This window comes from Tinamus guttatus, unplaced genomic scaffold, assembly GCF_059628265.1.
Source record: "Tinamus guttatus ecotype Peru unplaced genomic scaffold, ASM5962826v1 Tinamus_guttatus_pri_ptg000472l, whole genome shotgun sequence".
In the NCBI taxonomy this organism is placed as follows: Eukaryota; Metazoa; Chordata; class Aves; order Tinamiformes; family Tinamidae; genus Tinamus; species Tinamus guttatus.
In genome coordinates, this window is record NW_028289006.1 from 2,886,902 (window position 1) to 2,907,642 (window position 20,741).

A 20,741-nucleotide genomic window follows, 5' to 3' on the forward strand; every position below is an offset into this window, starting at 1 on the left:
CACATAAATATGTATATACACATATTCTATGCCTGTATATAAAAATGCGTATATAATACATACACATGTCTTTATATATGAATGAAATAAACCTCTGCTTCTTCGTATTTCTCTGGCCAGAACCTGTGAAGCATACATGTGAATGCTTACCTTCTGTCCTGGTATTAATTACCCAAGTATTGGTATTACCTAAGTCCAGTACTTTAAAACCCTAATTTTAGAAAAAAATAAAAGGGAATAATTCTTGATCTTCATTTTGCCATGAAATTATATGGACACTGAAAGACCTCAATCATCTTCTGATTCTCCAGGCTGCAACTTTTATTCTTGACAATTCAGTGTCCTACTGGATGCCATGAGGCACTGAAGTCTCCACACAACTCCAAGAGCAGTGAGAGCCAGAATAGTCTAAATGATACAGATAAAATATCTGCAGGACCTTAAAGTTTCTACAGACTTCAAAAGATATCTTTTTCTGATAACCTATGCTCTTTAATACTAGCTTTACTTGGTGGAATGGAAGAAAAAAGGAAAGATAAATCCCTTTCTTAACTCCGAGCAGAAAAACTAATTTCAAATTATTTTAAATCCCATGTAGCTTAAGCATTTGACTAGGTCTTTCCCCTACAGGTTTAAAAATAAACTTATTTGCAAGTTTACTTTCACGAAGTTTATGATCACTAGGATAGGGCAAAAACATGTTGGGGCCATAAGAGGTGCACAGCCACTACCCCATGAGCTAAAACCTCAGGCTTCTTTGCAAAAGAGTTTGCACAGATGCTCTTTAATGCTCCGCAGGAACAAAAATTTAAGAACAGAAGTTGATAGGTAAAAAAGAAACTTTAGAAAGGAACTTTGCATACTCTTTTTTTTTTTTTTTCATTATGAGAGATGAAAAGTATCAGCTAGAAGAGCATTCAAAATATTTCAGAGGAAAACTATCTCAATTTCTCTGCGTCGTCTCCTACTGGGTTTACAGAATCAGCAGTATAGATGTACCTGCAGTATTGTAAATGATTCAGCTTTCAGCCAGATATTAAGCATCCTAAACAGAAATGCTTTATTTTCTCCAGGTGTGAATAAGTGATGCACAGCCTGCAGCTTTCCAAGGTTTAGTCTGTGATCAAGTCCTATGGTCACACTAGTTAAAAGTAGAGAGTCAGCAGGAGGACAGAATAAAACAGGAGAAAAGTCCTCCCCTGCTTCTGGAAAGACAAGTCATTCCCCATGAGTAATTTCTGGAGAGGATCAGAGCATGTGGACTGGAAATTTAAGAAGGAAACAAAATTATTCCCATAGGCTTTCAATAGGGTTCAATGAAGCTCTGAAGAAATCGAGCTGTCCCTAAAGCAGTTTCCTCTCTCAGATTAAGAGCTGATTGTGAAGGGCTGGAGATCAAGCAGAGAAAGCATTTGTGGGATTTCCATATGACTCCCTCGTATCAGAGAAGGTCACTACACTTGTTTGCAATCGAGAAAGAAAATTAAGAGGAAGTAGCTAAAGATGAGCACACCACAGAACTCAGTGTCTCTGAAGACAAAAGACAGGCACAGAAAGGTGAACAATCTCACGCAATACTGATAATACAATGATAAAACAGCATGAAATACAACATTGCTAAATGCAAGGTGACGAAACCAAGAGGCAGCTGATCAAAATCAGCATACACACTGATGTGGCAAACTAGGAATTAACATTGAGGAACAAGGTCTCCTAAGCCGTCAACAACTATGCACTGCCATGTCAGCTCAGGAATCAGTAGCATTCAGAGGCCAAACAAAACACAAGGAATTGTTAGGAAAGCAGCAGCAGCAGCCACTGTTCAAGTTCACCTACTTCCTATAGGGAACACACCTCTGCAATTCCCCTCTTGCTCTCACCACACACAAAAAGGACTAGAAGGATAAAAAGAAATACCAAAGTATCGGGAGAAACAAGACACTGGCTCACTGGAAAAAGCAGACAGAGTACCTATAGGACAAGTCCTTCCCACTGCTGGTGAAATGGAAAAGCAAAATTGAGAACATACATTAAGAAAAATAAACAAACAGAAATTTTAAATAGACATCAGAACACTTATATCCCATAACGCCCACTTAAACTGCGGAACTTCTTGCTGTCAGAGGTAGCACATGACAAATTTTAAGGAGAGTTGAAGAAAGTCATTAGACAAAACAACTGGGGCGGAAGCAGCAGTGTGACATGAGCATATCAAATGTTGCAAGGCACAAAAAAAAATCATCAAAGAAGTTGCCAGTCTAAAATCTTTCCGTGCTGGGGAAGTACGTGGGCATAGAGAGTATTACCAGAAAGCCTAATAGTATCATCTTTATTACCTGTCTCTAGAGCCAACTTTCATTTTTACAAAATCATTTTACAATGACTATGACTTGACAAATTCAACAATCAGAAGTCTATGCAGTTACTTATATACTACCTGTCAAGCACAAGAAATGCATTCTATAAGCAGCACAGTATAAAGACTTCAAAGTTTGACTTAAGACAGGAAAAGCTATCAGCGCAATCCCCTCCATAATTTTGTAAGCTCTCCTGAAGCAAGCAGTTAGCCAAGCAATAGATGCATACACCAAAATTGTGTATCTCTTTACAAAAGTGCATCAGGAAATCATGTTGAACTGCTCAGAAAGTATTACCTGATTCTGATCAGGAAGGAGTGTCTATGAGAAGACAGTAAGAATTTAGTGTTACAGAACTCCGCATCTTTCAAGTAATCACACAACTGCTTCTGCTTTCACACTACCGGTACCACCTGAATTCCTCAAATTCACAACTGTCTATTGCTGCTTTCAGTCACAAGCCTTTAAGATTCAGCGCAAACAAGTCTGGGGAAAAGAGTTTCTGACTTGGTCTTACAGCGAAAAAAGTTGGTCTTAGAGCGAAAAAACTCTTAGCTATAGCACTCACACACTGTCCCTTAGTGGGCTTTTCTGGACTCCCAGTATTTGATAAAAAGATTAGTTTAGGAGTCGACTTCATCCACTCTTAAAGGAGGAATGGAGAGCTGTGTATGGTACTCCCTGAAGAGCACTCCATTAAATGTTGTAACACAGCTCCAAGCCTTCAGTATTCATGGAAGAGCCCGACTTTCCTGCTGTACTATCCCTTTGAAAGTGGCTGTTGGCCACCATACCATTTCTGTTTTGTACATTCATTGCCATAGACAAGACTTTGCTTCTTGATGCAGCAATGTCCCTAACCGTCTCACCCAAGTACTTCAGACCTCCGAATCTCCTATAGCTCAAGGCACAACTCCTAGGTGCAAGACACAACTGATACCCAAGCCACCAGGAGGAAGAAAAAAAAAATCCTTATTTCATGACCTCATATTGCCTTTGTTCGAAGAACTGTCTTTTGACTTCGTGCACAGAGGTGTTGTCCCTTCTCATTAGCAAACAGATCTCTCCAAAGGAGACATAGGACAGTTATCTGAATGGCGACTAAAGATCAGCCGTGAAACCAAGAGATTGCAGCCTAGAGATCTCTGTTTCGCAGCTGAGACCTACGGGTATGGCTTTCTCTTGCACACGTCCTATAGAGCAGGAAGGCCACACAAAGCCAAAGTGAAGAGGCTCCAGAAGGATCCCTGTTTGCCACATGGTAGCAAATCTTAACACACCAAGACTCCCACTAGACAGAGGGCTGAAGCATCCTCAGAGCCAGAGATGACATCCTCTCAGCTGGACAAAATAATCAAGAACTCCAATCCAGGTATTTTTACCTTGGCCAAGGCTTCTGGGAAGAAAACTAATTACTTACATTTCAAAACCATCTCTAGTAATAGTTTAGGGCTCAGAAAGGAAGTTAAAGGAAGTTTACATGCAAGAGGCTGCCCATTAGCACCAACATCGAAACACCACCTTAAGTCAAGCTCAGGTCTATTGCAAGCCATTTCCTTGCCCCCCCCATGGATGCAGTGCCTCCCTGTGAAACCGACGCCAGACCTTGTAAGTCAGGTGTATTACCCTGCATACTATGCTGCTTCCAGCTGGTTTTACAGAAGTCATTTATAAAATGCTCAACCACTGCTTTAAAGGAGACAGAATATCTTGTCTTTGGTCTCTCTCTTACAGAGGGTCTGGTCTCCCCATGAACAGGGGAGCTTAGAGGGTTGCTGCTAATAACAAAGCTGACATCTAGCACTCTGCTAACGTACTGCACCTCACAATGAAAGAAAATCTGGGTTTTCCCTGAAGGAATGATGTACAGGTCTTCAAGAGCAAAGGAGGAAAAGACTTCCTTATAAAGAAAAGTCTCAGTGGTCATTCAATACACCCACTATTACTGAAGCAACTGGCACTTGAACCTAGAAGAAGAATTCTCAGAAGTGGCAAGTGCCATGATTGTTATATCTAGAGCAAGAGGACTAGGCACCATCATGACGACTTCTTTGAAAAGTTATAGCTCCTCCTGAAAACTATCCCATGGGAAGAAGCACAAGATGACACACTGCTGCCTTCCACTGGTAACAGATGTTTGTTACAACACTAGATATGTTCATGTCATCTCCACTCCAATCAAGAAAGAATTTTCTCATACTTTATCCTCATATTGGCTCCAAGCCTCCCCATCGCCCCCCTAGTAACTTTCAGTGCCAGACTCTGCATGGCAAGTACAGAGATGATCAAAAGACTCACTGCAAAATACTGCCAAAAACACCACGGTCCCTTCTAGATAAGGTCAAGACCAGAGATTTAGAAGAAGTTTCGAAGTAACAGGTTCTAGAAAATCAAATGCAGGAAGAACATCTCACTTACCAGAATGTCAAACCAAACCAAATTTAAGTAAAATGTCTCTTTTTCTTTAAAGGCACTGGCCTTGGAAGAAGCCAAGAGAGGCTCTCATAATACTTCTAAAGAAGTTCTAACAAAATGTTTCTAAGCAGGTCTTAAATGAGTCTCAAGAAATAAAAGTAAAGGTCTTGAGGATTTAAAAATAAAAAACAGCAAGTTTTGGGTGCTTCACTCCAAATGAGCAATATATTCTAAAGAAATAGCTGAAACTGCTCTGAAAGTAGACACTTAACAGACACATCTGATGAAGAGTACCGAGTTCAAGACATGTGGAACTAAGAAGTGGTTACAGTTCTGCTTTTCCTTATGCCTTTAGTTATACTGGCTAAGTACAGGCGCTACTTTGGACAGAGCTATTTGCTATAAGTCCGAATACATATATAAGGCGACCAAGATGACAAGGATGATACAGAATTGCTGGATTTTCATTTGCCGTGATACCATATTTGGATTTGCTGTTGTCAGATCTTTTCCTCTGGTCTCAGAGCTCAACCATTTGCAACCATACTACACCCTTTTTGTTTCAGTAAGAAGTTCCACACAAAGTCTTCCAATCTTTGAATTTTTGACATAATTACAGCGTCAAGTGCATACACCCTAAAACCAATTCTCATAAGAACAAGTCATGCTAGCTTACAAGAAAGTAATTTGTAAAACCGATTTTGAAAACAGAAAATGGCCTACGTACCTGGTGATTATAAACAGCCACATACCCCTGCTGTTCAAGGTATTTGAAATATTAAAATGCAAATAAACTCAAATCAACTCAGCAGCTGCATTCAAAAAGAACAGTAATCTACTCAGTCTATTATTTTAATATTCATAATTTCTATGCTCACGGTATCTAGAAGCATAGTAATAATGAAATTGGAACGAATTACTGATACGTGCTTCATACATTTGTGTTTACTGGGTGTATTATAACTACCAGGCAGACAGCATTATCTGGTCTCTGACATGATGCATTTGCTTCCTCAGAGCATGTAGTTCCACTTGATGAAGAAGAGAGGAAAAAAAAAAAAAAAGTCTTCTGGAATTAGTTTCAAAACCTCAGAAGTTGCACTTGGAATTTGTTTGCAGAAATAAGAATAAAGCTATGGGTCATCACACCATGCCACTTTTGTGTGGGATAGTGTGTGATTACAAACCCATAACAACAACTTTACAATGTGGTTTAGACCTCATCTGCAAGGTGCTGAATAGTAATTAAGTGTTTTAAAGAGCAACCAGAAAACCCTCATTAGCATTCCAACATCACAGTGTGAGAAGTTGAGTGGTTTTGCTCTCTGTTGGGAACATCCACTTTCAAGATGACGCTAAGTCCCATGCCAAAGGTTTAATCTCTGGGTTTTAAAAAGGTTTTTCTCTACAATTTTTGAGTCCCATAGTGTATCTTTCCTGGTGGGCTTCAAGTTATTCAGGGACATGAATCCCAGGTTACCCACTTCCCAGCAAGTACCGCAGGCACCTTACTAGCAATAGGCTACCTACATATCCCACATTCTTTTAATAACCAAGACATAAGGGCCAGATCTATACAGCAAAGGACAAGAAATGTGCGGACAGACCACAGCAATGAATACAACCAAGTATATTTGCTCTCCGGACTCAAGGCAACACAAAACTTCTAATACATCGCTACAGAAGAATTGAACTATGAGAAGCAGATTAAGTTTTTTTCCACCATGGCACTACAGTAGGAGAGACTTGTGATTATTACTGTACACACGGACAAGTACATTGGAGGTTATCATGAGTTTTGACTGACAAAATGCAGAGACAAAAAAAAATGTAGCCCAGCCTGAATTAACACAGCAATAATGAGCTAGAGGCTGACAAAAAGGCTGAATACAGAGCAGCTTTGTTTTACTGGGTTTTTTGGTGGCTTGCTTCCCCCCATTCCATTCTGGTTAGGGAAACTTTATTACATATGCATGTCTCAGCTACACCGACATTCCCCACAGAGGCTAGAACCCCTCGGACTGCCAGCCCTTATACAAAGGGCACACCTGCCGAAGGCAGGAAACACTCCTGTGGCCGTCGTAACTTCCCATCTCAATTCTCAGACACTGAGAAAGGAAAAAGCTCACTGGGGGAAGAGGGGCGGGAGAAGAAACCCCAAGAAATAAAGCAGCAGAAAAAAGAATCTCTCCCGGGAGAAAGAAAGTCTAAGATGTCATCAGCAGAGTCATTCTTCCTGCTGCTCTTTCCTCAGGATTACAGCAGCTGCCAATCTATCTGGCTTTTCCACAAAAGAGCTTCAAGGTGGCTACACACAGAATTCACACTTTCACTCCTCCCTTCCAAACGTCCCAAGGTAAAGTGCTACTTCCAAAAGTGGTATTTCAGTAAAAACTGCAATTTAGTATCTTGACTTTTACATGAAAGTACCGAAAGCCCGAGAAATGTTCCAAGCACTATTAAAGGGCATTTACCACCCCAGTTTTTCCTTCCCCGAGACACATGGCTATAAATAAGACTAAAAATGCTAGAGCACACAGAATACTTTCTCCGGATTAAGATCATGGATTTCACTTGAAAGGTCACCTTATGGAAGCACTTGCCAGAATTAAGGTTTTCCACTTGAAACCACAAGCCACTTGGTTACGCCTGAACATAATGTAAAGACACTACAGGCACAAACATATAGCAGCTTTTCGGAAAGCTCAGGATGTACGATGGCCACAAGATAAGAAGCAGGGAAAGATGACGTGCACCTTCCTTATAGTGCTGTATTCCTCTGAGGAGTCCTGAGGCTGCCAGCAAAGGCACAGAAGCCAAGTTCTCATAGTTCACACATGCTCCTGGACTCTACTCCAAAGCAGCCACAACAGTTTAAAAGGCATAAATAAGGTTTGTAGGCCAAAACGACCTTTTATTAGGCCAAAACGTACAAGAAATTAGTACACTTGTCTAACAGCAAAACACTGCCTCTCTATCAAGCCTCACTGGTAGCAGTCTCCAATGTCAGTTTTTAAATTACCAAAACAGAATAGAAGCTCACTTTAAAACCTCTCTCAAAAAATGTAAGAATTACAGTTTAAACTCCTTTGCCCTCCGAGAAAGAGAAGAGAAGCACAGCCATTCAGAAAGCAAGTTGATTGAGGTTTGCTATGGCCTAACCGAGGAAAGTTAACAGCTAGTTTGATGGAGTGGGGTCTGTCTTTCATGATACTACTGCAAAATACACTAGACACTCAAATATTTTCAGACAGGGTATGAGAAAAACACACCCTTCAGCATACTATATCTGAACAAATATCTTGCATGAGACTGAAGGGAAACAAAAATCCTTGAAGTTTCAGATACCATCTGAATATCATATCATCCCATGGTGGCCATAACAAGCAGTCCCACAGTTGGGGAACTTCTCTGCTATATTGGTTCCTGCTTAAAAATGTTTCCAAGTTTGACATTTTGTCTTTGCTCAGACATCTAAAAAATATGGGGTATAAGTGGCAAAATCCATTATGTATGGATATGTAAATAATGTTCAAATGTTTTATGCTAAACTGCAAGCTTGGATTATTACAATTTGTTGCTATATGTGCTTCACCAAGAAATATATCAAATAACACAAACTTAAGTTTAAAATGCTTAGAAGTTTACTTCTGTCCATGAAATACATTAAAATCTTAAACCACTCCCTCCTAGTCTTAAAAAGGAATTTTATATACTGTAAGAATTGTTCTGAAAAATATCTCCCAATTATTATGATTTAGAAATGCTTAAATGGCATAAGCAGCTTCCCCACTTCTATTCTTCAAAGAAAATTTACTCTGACTAAACATACTTGCAACCTTAGACACAGAATGACAATGTTATTACAACATTATTTCAAATTTATTTTAATATATCCAGTAAGAGTCAAAGGGCCAATATTGTTCACTGTCAGGTTATATAGGAGAGAAATTCAAATAATAATAAAAAAAAAAGTGAATGCTTATTGGCAATATTGAACATCCTTAGCTCAAAATCTAGTCTTCCAAGCTTTGTTTAGAGCAGAAAGCCAAAATTATGTTGCTTGCAGAACTTACTTCCAGTAGTCACTGAATATTTAAGAACTTTGACCTTTTAGCTTGTACTCAGATCAGGGTTAGTGGTGACCAAGATATGTAAAGCACTTATTACATCTGTCAGCCAGAGTCCAGTATCCACACTAGCCCTATTTCCCCACACCACACTAAATTACCAGTTGTGCAGAGAAGCCAAACCAAGGTCAGCCTTAAGAATGAACTGTCTTCTCATTCCTACATGCCAGAATTCAGGCACACTTGCATGGTTATATTAACTGTGCTGTAGGTGTCTGATGAAGCACTTTCAAATGATACTGCTGTGTACTGAAATTCCTCTAACACACTTTATGGCATCTTATAAGGATAGGGGATGTTTTACAATTATCCCCTTTAGTTCATTAGTACATAACTCATTCTAGCCACAAGGTCCACTATGCTATCACAAGACTGAGCCAAAAGAGTGAAGAGCAGCTACTGTCCTGTGCTTTGTTCTTAACACAAATAGAAGTAAACAAGACTCTAAAAAAAATTGTATCCTTGAGGCTCATCTAACAGCTATTCTAACATAACAAAGGATTTGTTTAAAAACACTTTCTTAAATCACCCCAAATTACCCGTTTTGAGAAAGAATAACTGTAAAATCTAGGGAAAAATAGGATGAATAACAACATCAGGCACAGCACAAACCAAAAGAAAATGACTTTCAGGTGTTAGAATCAGATTTCTTTCATCCTCTGCAGTCTCACAGGGGACACTGAGAAACTCGCACTACCACAATAATATTCAACAGCAGCTTTTTATTATTATTATTATTATTATTATTATTATTCAGGTTATACATAACCCTGCTGATCAACAGCAAGCTACCCAAGCATTTTACTTTAAGAGAAAATTGAGACTTTAAATTTTGCCACAAGTCAAATCACGTCCCTGTACTAGCAAGCTGCAAAAGTTGCTCTGGATTACCTCCTATAAAAATGTACTTTTAGGCAACAGACATCAAGCCTGCTCAGTTTCTCAGGCTTTATGTTGAGACACAGTTACAATAACTAGTATCGAACCAGATACAGCTCTGCTGTTGTTCCTGAGGCTTTGAACATGAGTATCTTGCCCAAAGTACATATGAAAAATTCTTAAAAACAAAAACAAACTACTAGGCCAATTCCAATACTAAAATTTTTATCCTAACACATTCTCAGATTTGCTATAGTTATTGAAAGGCAGAAAATTTACCTGCAGTACCATGGACAGTGTACAAAAAAGTTAACTTGCTTCCGAGAATTCCACTGATTATTTTTTATTTTAATATAAAAAGCAGTCGGTCCAAATTTAAAGAAAAAAAAATCCATAGAGCAACACTCTGTATGACGCCCAGGAGCCTGAGTGTTTAACTTCAAGGAGTTGTGTTATTTTTCCTCCACTGAACTTTCTGCATTAAGGCAGAAAGTATTTCTATATACAGGCCCAGAACCAACCTTTGACAAGGATAAATTTCATCTTCAACACTGTGAATATGAAGTTAAGTTTGTGCTACAGAATTACAGAACAATTCAAGCTAATAAGGATCTCAAGAGTTTAGTCAACCTCCTACTCCAGAGTCATCTTTGATCCAGTTCCTTAGGGTTTTATCCAGGTGGAGGATCAAAACCTCCAAGGAGCCAAAGAACTTCTTCTAGTAACCTGTCACAGTGACTATCTCTAAGGTGAAGAAGGTCCTTCTTGCATCGAATCATTTTAATTTATGTCTATTGTGTCTTCTCCTCCTATGTGGCACAGTTATAGAAGTCTTGGCAATAAAACCCTCTCATAGGTACCACAAAGTTCCTATCACTTCCTCCTCCTGCCAGGGGCCTCCTCTACTCCATCTGGACATTCACTTTTAAGTAAAGCAAGTAGAATAAGAAATTGTTAAACACAGGGTAGTTCATAACAACTAGCTAGCACCCTAAAACTTACTTCAAATATGTAAGTAATAGCTTAGACTCCATCCTCACCACCTCCTTTCTCAGAGGAATGAGGAGGGCTGCAGATGCCAAAGCTAGCAGTGATGCTACGTTATCATGAAAGAATGATAACTCACCTGGAAAACTCACCTCCTCACTGTCATCCCTAGCTGACAGGGAGCAAATAAATCAGAGAAATGTTTGTATTCCTCATTCAGCCTCTATTTTTAGTTCCTACAAAAAAAAGTCCCTGCATCTGCTTAAAAACTTAGTCTCCAATTCTTGAGGAGTTGACAAGGATTGCAGAGTAGGAGAAGAACTGGCCAGCATCTTCAACCTTGTTCTAAAAACCCAAGAAACAGCATCACAATTGTTCGCAGATTCAGTCTCAGCCATTCACACACACACAACGTCTCTACAGCCGTATGAGAACGCAAGAAAAACTTGACTTTTGCAAAAAATGAGAATAATTCCCTCTCACCACAGAAGAGTAGCCAAGTTGGTTTTTAAGCCACAGGCAAAGAACACTTTCCAATTTGAGATACAATAATATTAGATGAATAACTAACTTGCTCGTATTTTCTCTTTAAACCTAAGGCAACACAGTAATGTATTAGAACTGATTTGAATTTATACAGCGCTCAAGGCAGAAAACAAAATACTAAAAGTTAAGGCCTCAATCCTATGAGCATTTAAATAGTACCTAACTTTACCCAATGGAATAGATCTATTGAATATAGGAGTTACAATGTGTTTGAACCACAGACCACAGCCTGAATTTAGAGTATTTGGTACCAAAACATAATTATGGCTAAACAATTCCGAAACCTAAAAACCTCTCATTTGAATATAATGGCCTCAGTGCTTATATTTAAGCGTCTAAAAAGTAACAGTAGAACATATAAAGGCCTATTTTTTTCTTAGATTTATAAACTTATACTTAGGTGCCTATACTTGATATTTAAGGGTGCACATGCAACTTTCAAGTATTAGCCCCTGCAGCTATTGACTGCAAAGCCCGATGGCTCTTTCCAGAAGCATTTGGAAATTAAGCCTTTGACTCAGCTCATTTTAGGCTGAAACTGTCAACGACAAAGCTTTTCTAAAAATCTAAAAATTCTACTAACAAATTAATTCAAGACAATGAAATAAATATTTCTAGCAATGTAGAGAAGTGAGTTGGATAAAATACAAGCATGTTCAATCAAAATGTAACATCGAAACAAAAATCAATTATCAGGTATTGGTTGAGAAAAAACATCACTGGCTCAAAGTTGGATTTTAGTATGGAAAATTTAAGAGTATTGTGCTTATATCTGATCAAGGAATGGACAAAAGTAGGATGCATCTTTGAAAAGAGTCACCAATGAGTTTTAGTCAATAGTAATGAGTACAAATGTCCACCTCATTGCAGTTGCAGTCACAGTTTTTTTTTCTGTTTTTGTTTTTTCTTAAGAAGCCAAAAAAAATCCTAGAGTTTTATTTTGTGAGGGAAAAAAAGCCCCAAAATGTAGAACTAAAAGCCTCTCAAAGACTTACACAGAACAGCAATAATGAAAAACCTATTCCCTGTGCTCACTTTTCCCTGGCTTATATTTCAGAATTTTGCACTGTGCAAACATTGCTAGGGAAAGGAGGAGAAAAATGTGGAATTTCAGAAAAAATTATTTCATAAGTAGTCATCCTACTCCTAGCCTTCAACTTCAACACATACCACAGTTCTCCATAGAATGTACTTTTCAGAAAGTGGTAGATTACACTTAACTTAGTGAGTTTAAGCCTACAAGATTGTCACCATTAAAAAAAAACAGTATGAAACAAAACTCAGATGCCTAAGCATCTCAGGCAACAACTCTCAGAAATTATCAGCTATAGCTGACATACAGTAAGCTTTGATAAAAGAGAAATAAGGATGAAAAAATTCCAAAATCTACACAAATGAGGCAAAAGGTTGAAATTAAAATCAGAAGCTGTCCCAAGGGTACGAGTCACATCACAGTGAGCTAAGTTCTATGGGACAGAAATTAGGGATGACCTTAAATTATTCAAAAGCTGGTATTTATTATGACTAAACAGGAGAGTTCACAGACTCCAGATAAGGATCTTGTATCACTGCCTTCAAATGAAGGTTGCATTGCTGATAGGACAAAGCTGTGAGAATTCACAGGTTAGCAATAACAAGGCTACTTGCACGTCCTCAAGTCTCAAAACTGATTAAAATTATGCTGCAACCTCTGCTGTGAATCACAGACATGTTCTGTACCTGAGGGGAAAAAAAAAAAAAAAAAAAAAAAAACACACACACACAAAACAGTAAACTCATAAAAGGCCATCACTACTGTTCCATGACCTCTTTCACATTTATTCCTGCTGAGTAAAGGACTCATTTAGCCATCTGCATGTTTAACTTGAAGCACAGGAAAACTTCAGAAGATGGAAGAATCTTTATATTGCTTACTCTATGTGACTATGAGAAATTCAGCAGGTAGCCGTTTTGTGCGTTTACTCAGATCACAAATCCCACCTCCCACACCTTGCACACAAGCTACAAGGCTGATCAGAAAAATGCATGTTTGTTACTACACAACAAGGTCAAGGAAGGCCAGGACTGCATTCAGGGAAGCACCTTTATCTCCTTCAGGAGGAGAACATGCAACTGCTTAACAATATCCAAGATATTGTACAATGCACAAATTTTGGAGACAGTCATATACAAAACAATTACCTTAAAGAGAAAGAGCATTACAAAATATCCTGCGGAAATAGTTTTCTGGGTCATCTTTCAAAAAAGGCTGCACGGAAAGGGAAAAATAATCTAATATTCTAGTAAGGAACAATCCAGTAAGTTATCCAAAACTAGAGCATGCATCAGAATATATGTTTCCACAAACTAAAATAGGGTGTATAATGAATTTAAATAAATTCCTTCCACTACTACCTTAAGTATGTGGAAACCAAGTAGGTAATTTTATGGAGTCACTAAAAAGATGCACAGTGTTAAATTAAATCAAAGACACAGAATCTGCTAGACTATGATAGATGCACACTATTAAAAAAAGTTCACTGCAAATTCATTTCCCCACCATATCCTAAAACAACACAATAAAACAACAAAACAGGAAAACACTGAGTAAAGCTACAACACTTATGCTAATAGTGGATAGCACTAAGTTTCTTACTGATCAGCAGGAGCCACGCGTAGTTTCTTCAGACTAACCAGAAGCCATATGAGATTCAAGTGACTGGCTTGAAAGAATGGAGCCCTGGCTATCAGATCTAAGATCTTCTTTTGTTTTAAAAACCATGCAACATTAAGGAAGCCTCACAAGCATTTGTGTTGATAACTGCTCAGATTGAGAAGATGCTCTTTGATACATGACTTCGTATTTAGCAAAACCAAAATGGTAGTGACAGAATCCCTCTTATTTTTTGTGCTATATTTTAGAGTCTCTCCTGCAGCCAATATAAGTCTCAGGGAGAACACACAAACAAACCACACTAGCACTATCAAATAATGCTGCACTGAGCCTCTCCTGAGATTGCCTTTGCCATTCTTTGAGTTGGTATGTTCTGAATACAGTGGAAATGGCAGCTGGTTGTTTCTCTCAACCAAAAAGCAGCTCATTTCTTAAGGACAGCTGACTACAGTACTATAACTAGCCAGAGGAAAACACTACAGCCTAGAGAATCAGTTCTGAGCAGTTTCTGGCTGAAGTTAGGTGCCTAACTGCTGAAGAGGTAAACAGTCATCCTGGCCAGTTCTTACCAAGCTCCACTGTGTTGTAAGCATTCCTAAAGTCATAACCAGAACAGTAGTTCTCACACAAAGCATAAGGCTGCCCATCCCCAGGGGCTCAATTCCTGAGGTGAGCAGAAGACAGCTTGATGATTACTGTAAGAGACAGTATTTCCTTAAATTCCCCACTTATTCCTCCATATTTTCAAATTGCACTAGATGTTGTATACAAGAAAACAAGTGATCATTCTCCAGGTTCAAATTTGCAAGCTGATGTTCTAGAACCAGTTCACCACTAACTCTGAAGCCGCAACATTAATATGTTAAACATATGCTATCCTAAATTGAAGTATTAGCAAAGCAGCTTTTGAGGACAAGAAGCAGCTATAATTTCTCAGACACTGTTCTTCAGTTATAAATTCCTTGACCCTTAATGTAGGAAGAGGTTTTATAAAAGCAAAACTTTGCTGGTTAGTAAAGAGGATTCAACATGCAAACAAACAAACAAAAAAACGACAACAAAAAAAAACAGAAACACATACAAGGGAGCTACTTCAGATGAGGGAGCTTTCTGGTAAACTGCAGCAAAACCGAGTCACTGGACAAAGTGCATTAATTTTACAGGATCTCTCTCTCATTTGCACTAATGTTTTTAACGCATTTCCAGCAGTTTAGAGGCCCCCTACTACTTACACTGAGGGAGAAAATGTACTTAAATTAACTATATGGCTAGCTGACCATATGACTATATTTGACATAAGAAACTTTGGGCTTTAATTTTATGCTAGCTTAGGAACTCTCGGAGGATACCTTATATGAAGGAGATGCTGAAGCATGATTCTAGATTTTGCTCATTAAAAAGGGAGAAAAGTCATAAGCAGTGACTCTTCAAAGAGAAGTTTAGTTTCCATTTTGGAATGATTCAACAGATAAAGCTAACTTCTGCAGATCACAGTGAACCTTCAGGTCCTGAGCTGACAGGTACAGCTACATATGACTATCTTCATTCATTATGCTCGGGCAGAAGGTACAGGAGAAGACAGACAGCTGAGCACTTCTTCCACACAGCCAGTGATCGTTACTGTGCAGTTTTTCCCAATCCCATTTTTTTTTTAGATTTCTTGGCTGTATCACGAACCAGAAACTGTGAGCAATAACCACTACCTACTCATCTATCTGGAACATCACCTTCATCAAATTTTTCAGCATTAGCTCCCTCAGGTAGGAAGTTCCTAATCATATATTTGTATCATAAAATTCTTTCATTCCTGCGCTCAAATTCAGTTAAACATATTTTTAAAAAAATCTAAGCTAATGTAAGAAATAATAAGAAATGGAAATAAAGACAATAAAACCATTCCAACAGCGACTAGAGTACTTCATGCTTTTAGGAAGCATGAAGTCCACCAGTCATGTAATTTCAATTTAATATACACCAACCAGGTTGGATTCACATCAAATCTACACAGAAATCCATAGAAGTCTTAAATCGTGACACAACATGTAATCTGCTTTCAAATAAAAAGAATCTAATTAGCTCACTGAGGCAAACTGTCCATCTTCTCACTCTTTCACATGCATGAGGATAGAAAACGCCATGCATCATATTTTTTTTTGCGCAGCAAGGTTGCTGACCTTTTAGTTACCAAGTTTCTGTATTAAACCTTGCAATCTAGAAACCATTCAACATCCATCCCGGGAAAAGTAAATGCGCCTTCTGTTCAGCCCTGCTCCTGAGGGAGCAAGAGGGAAATTAGAGCTCAGTAGTCCAAAAGATAGTTGAGATGCAGTCCACTGTGGAGAAGGCCCAAAGACATGGAGAAGTAACTCCAAGGACAAAGCACTACTTAAGAATTGAAGTAAATTCTCGATTGCTCCTGCCATACTTTGGGGGTCTTCCTGCAAAGTTCCTGTGACTCAGTTCAAGTTCTGAAGAATTCATTAGTTTAAGTTTAAAGTCAAAAAAGGGAAATGCTTTCCATGTATACTTTGTCTTTTTAAAGAAAGTAAATTCCTAGTGCCAATAAGAATTGCAAAATCTTGCATTCAATTGCAAGTATTAAACTTCTCTCAGGAATCACAGACTGTTATACCAAGATGAGTATAAAAAAAAAACTTATAGCCCAGATGGACACTCTGTTCAAGGACCTGTGCTACAACAGGGCCCTCAATCTGAAAAACAAAGTAATATTGCAATCAATGCAAAACCACTTCATTTTAGGTATCTAGTATTCCCAAAATAGTATCAAGGTACAAGAAAGCGACACTGGGATTACAGCATGCAGGAAAGTCTCTCAGTCAGCCCAAATACTGCCTGCTTGCTTCACAAGCAAACAGGTACTAATCAAAAGCACCACTGTGGGAACAAGCCTCAGCCAGGAGCTAAGCTCAATTTCCACCAAGTTCAGTGGCACAGTGGCTTGTTCTCTACATCCATCTTTATTTTAAATTGGTGATTAAAAGGCACAAAATCCCTTTTACACTTGAACCCAACCCACTTCTTCCCCAGGTTGAAAAACAGCAAGAGATGAACAACCTAGTAAGAAGACATAAATGACTGCGTAATCATTATGAAATTAATCCAAAAATATTCTCCTGACAATAAAAATGCAGCATACAGCTTTTAAAGAATACAGAGAAGCAATGAAAAGCAATGTAATTTTCTTCACCTGTGGTCTCCAGCCAAATTTGGATACAAGCTTCCTCAAGTTTTTAAAGCAGGTGCATAAAAGAATACATTTAAATGCACATTTACCAAATAGTTTGTATCTTAGAAGTGCTTTCTAAGTGAAAGAAATAACTTATAGGTGCCACATTCCTAGAATAGAGTAGGAAAAAAAAATAAAGAATTACCTGATCTTACTGCCATGTGGAAATCACTAGTTTTTAAAAAAAAAAAAAAAAAAAATGCAGTTTACTTCTGTAAGCTGGAGAGGCCAGTCTGCTAGTAGATACAAAGCTAGCCAAAGGCAGAAGTCAAGGACATGAGTTCTGAATGTTCACTAAGTTAGTAGAAACTGATACGATTCTGAAGTAAGAAAACACTTCACAAAGATTGACTTTTCAGTCAGTTCGAGCTTGCATAAGAAAAATGCTATGTGACAAAATCAAAGATATGACCAAAGTTTCTGGTATGAACAAAATCAAGTTCACTGAAAACGCTCATCTAACTGATCCAAACAGTTAACGGAAAAGTATTTACATACTTACACTTACAGAGCAGGTTATAGTCAAATTCCCTACTAGATCCTTACATTGCCTTCATAACTTGCTTAGGCTTGGAAACTGAAGTGGTTTAGCATGACTTGAGATGAAGCTCAGATCTTTCACTTTTTACCTATCAGATGCTTACAATTATTAAAATGTTAACTAATCTCCGAAAAGAAATTCCCAGACTATGGTCCAGGAACTAGAAGAGTCTCATACAGACATATATTCATAGGGCCCTGACTCTTCACACTGTTACCATCTGATAAAATGAGACAATGCGGGTAGAAAGATATGACGTACCAAGTGAAAAGCAAGAAAGCACCATTATCTTTAAAGAGTTAAAACATTCAGGACATTAATGCAAGGCAAATTAAGTAGTCTTTCAAACACGCGTTTACTCAAGTTAGCCCAGCAACATTATGCAAGTGATTTTCGCGACCTAGGACACACTCACCACATGAGAGTTGAACAACCCTTCATCTGGTGGTCTCACTAGGCCTAGTAGGATTAGGTTCCTTGCACAATACTTGTAAGCCTGTTAGGCTTCATGGAACCCGAATGATGAACTTAGCTGCCCAAGACCTAAAAAGTATTTCACAACAAGACATTTAGTAGTCACTCATTATTATAAAACATATTCTATTGGTATAAATGAAATTATTTCAAGAGAGGCAAAATTTTGAAAAGCAGTGCCAAAGATAAGCCTTCAGGGCCCACACTTAAAATCTTGGCAAGAGTAATTTCAAAACATTTAACATGCAAAGAATACTCCAACTTTCCTGAACAACTGCAACAAAGGACAACAACCACCTGTTTAATGAATATTTTTAATAAAAGAGCCACATGCGTGTTATCTCCCCAACTTCTTTAACTCAAGCTTTTCATTTTGTGGGCGTTGTACAGAAGACCTTAAACTTTTTGGGAAAAGAAAGTATTCGAATATTATTTAACAGAGCACTATCTTTGGAAGGCACTCACTATCTTTTCTTTCTAGACAGAAAAACTGTTAGAACCTTTCAAATGTCATCATTTAAAATGCTAATAAACAGGCACCTGAAGAAGCATGCAACTAAAAGCAGAGATGAGCTTTATTACTATATTCTCCTTTACAAAATAATGCTTTCCCCTAGGATGAACTTTGCTTACAAATCAACCAACTTCAATTTCTAAGCATTTCTAAACACTTGAATGCATTCACCTTGTTTATAAAACAGAAACTCTAACACAGGATCCCCAAAATTTTAAGGTACTACACATCTGAATCCTAGATTATGCACAAGCTTAGTGTATTATTAGAAAGATTTTAAGAAACTAGAAGTATATTTGAGTACTTGTAAGCCACCTGAAACAACTGATTCTCTCAAGCCTTGCAGCTAGTTTATTCCCTGCTTTTCATGGATCTGTACTTTTTTTTCCAGACTGGGGACAGAGAGTAGAAGGAATTTCATTCTTCCACATATTCATCTTTTAGCACTAGTTTGTCTTCTAGTTAATGCCAGTCATCATGCTTAAGCGACTACAAAGTCAGAATACACAGATGCTCGAGTCCAGATACTTTAAAACTAAAATAAAATACAGACAGTTAAAGCATAGCAAGTTAGAAGTCTTCACAGGCTCAGTCAATATGTGATTTGTCAACATTAACTTCTAAAACTTCTGGGTAAGAGTAAGCTAACATCTGTAGGCCTAGAGTTTCCACAGCTTTAACCAGCTAATGGTTTCTGCTTACATTTACATATGCTCTAAAGAGAATTACTTCTCCCATGAACTACTTATTCGATATTACCATACTGACACAAATATACAAGCCATGGACAATTAAACCCTTTCAGGTACAATAACGAAGCATTCTAGGATAATTATCTAGGGTATTTTCCCTCCCCTTTCGCTGTAGGGCCGCTCACTTTGAGGCTGGCAGGTCTCGGAGCCCTAGCACAGGCATCGCAGGCAGGATGTGAGCCCCTGCCTGGCCGTGTCACCTGCCTCTGCTAAGGAACAAAATGGAACGAGCTGCGAGTATTTTATGAGTAGGAGATAGAAAGTTACATATTGATTATTGCACAGACAGACAAGTCTCAGGAGGTTACTCGGACTGTCCAAAATAACAGGGAAAACAAGAAGCTGCCATTTACCATCTGTTTGTCACACGCTCTCTCTCAGGGAACAGGAAAAAAAAAAGTGCAAATCACAAGAACAAATGGAGTCCGGCTTTGGGGAGGAGGAAGAAGGGGAGAGAGAGGAAATTTCCACGCGAATCCTCAGTGAATCACGCCGCGATGCCCGGCGGGCCGGCACAGCCGGCGGCCCCGGCGGGCACCGTCCCCTCCCCAGCACCCGCCCCCAGCGCGGGCCAGCGGCCCCCGCCGCCCGAACCGGGCCACAAACGGGCCCGCAAACACGGCGGGGACCGGGGGAGCTCCCTGCCCCGCCGCCCCCGCCGCCGCGAGGCAGCCCGGCCCGGAGCGGCCGCCTCCGCCGCGGCCTCCGCGCTCGGCGCGGCCGCTGCCCGCCCGCCGGGGCCGGCGCGCGGCGGGCGGGCTGAGGCCTGCGCCGTCCCGGCCCAGGCTCGGCGCTCTGCGAGCGGCGCGGAGCGGCCCGGCTGCCCCCGGCCCCTGCCCGCTCCCTGCCCGGCCCGGCCTGCGGCTCGCACTCACCCGCCTTCCTCGTCCCCGCGCGGCGCGCGCTGGGCGCCGCTCTGCCTCGCTGCGTTGCCCGGCGCGGAGCGGAGCGGCGGCCGGGCCTGGCGAGCGTGTGCGGGGAAGGAGCAGCGGGGAGAAGGGTGGGGAGGGGAGAGCAGCGAGACGGGGCGAGGAGAAGCGGGGGCTGGGGGGGAAGGAGGCGGAATCGCAGCGGGCGCTCCTCAGGCGGGGCGTGCGGCAGCGGCCGGGCGGGCGGGACGTGCGGCGGCTCCTGCGGCGACCTTTAGGCGAGGGCCGGGCGATCTCCGAGCTCGGGGCGCTCCGCTGCCAGCCCGGCCACCATCTTACATTAGGGAGACTTGCCCCGGACGCCGCCTCCGCTGCGC

At 39.9% G+C, this 20,741-nt stretch overlaps 1 protein-coding gene across 1 annotated transcript in view; it reads right to left on the minus strand.

The window, feature by feature from the left end:
- Positions 1 to 20,498, minus strand: part of CNOT4 (CCR4-NOT transcription complex subunit 4) — a 71,910-nt gene extending 51,412 nt beyond the window's left edge. Inside the window, exon 1 of the mRNA XM_088532876.1 lies at positions 20,371 to 20,498. The gene's annotated coding sequence lies outside the window, so the exon portion shown is untranslated. The remainder of the gene's footprint in view (positions 1 to 20,370) is intronic.
- Between the last annotated feature and the right edge of the window lie 243 nt (positions 20,499 to 20,741).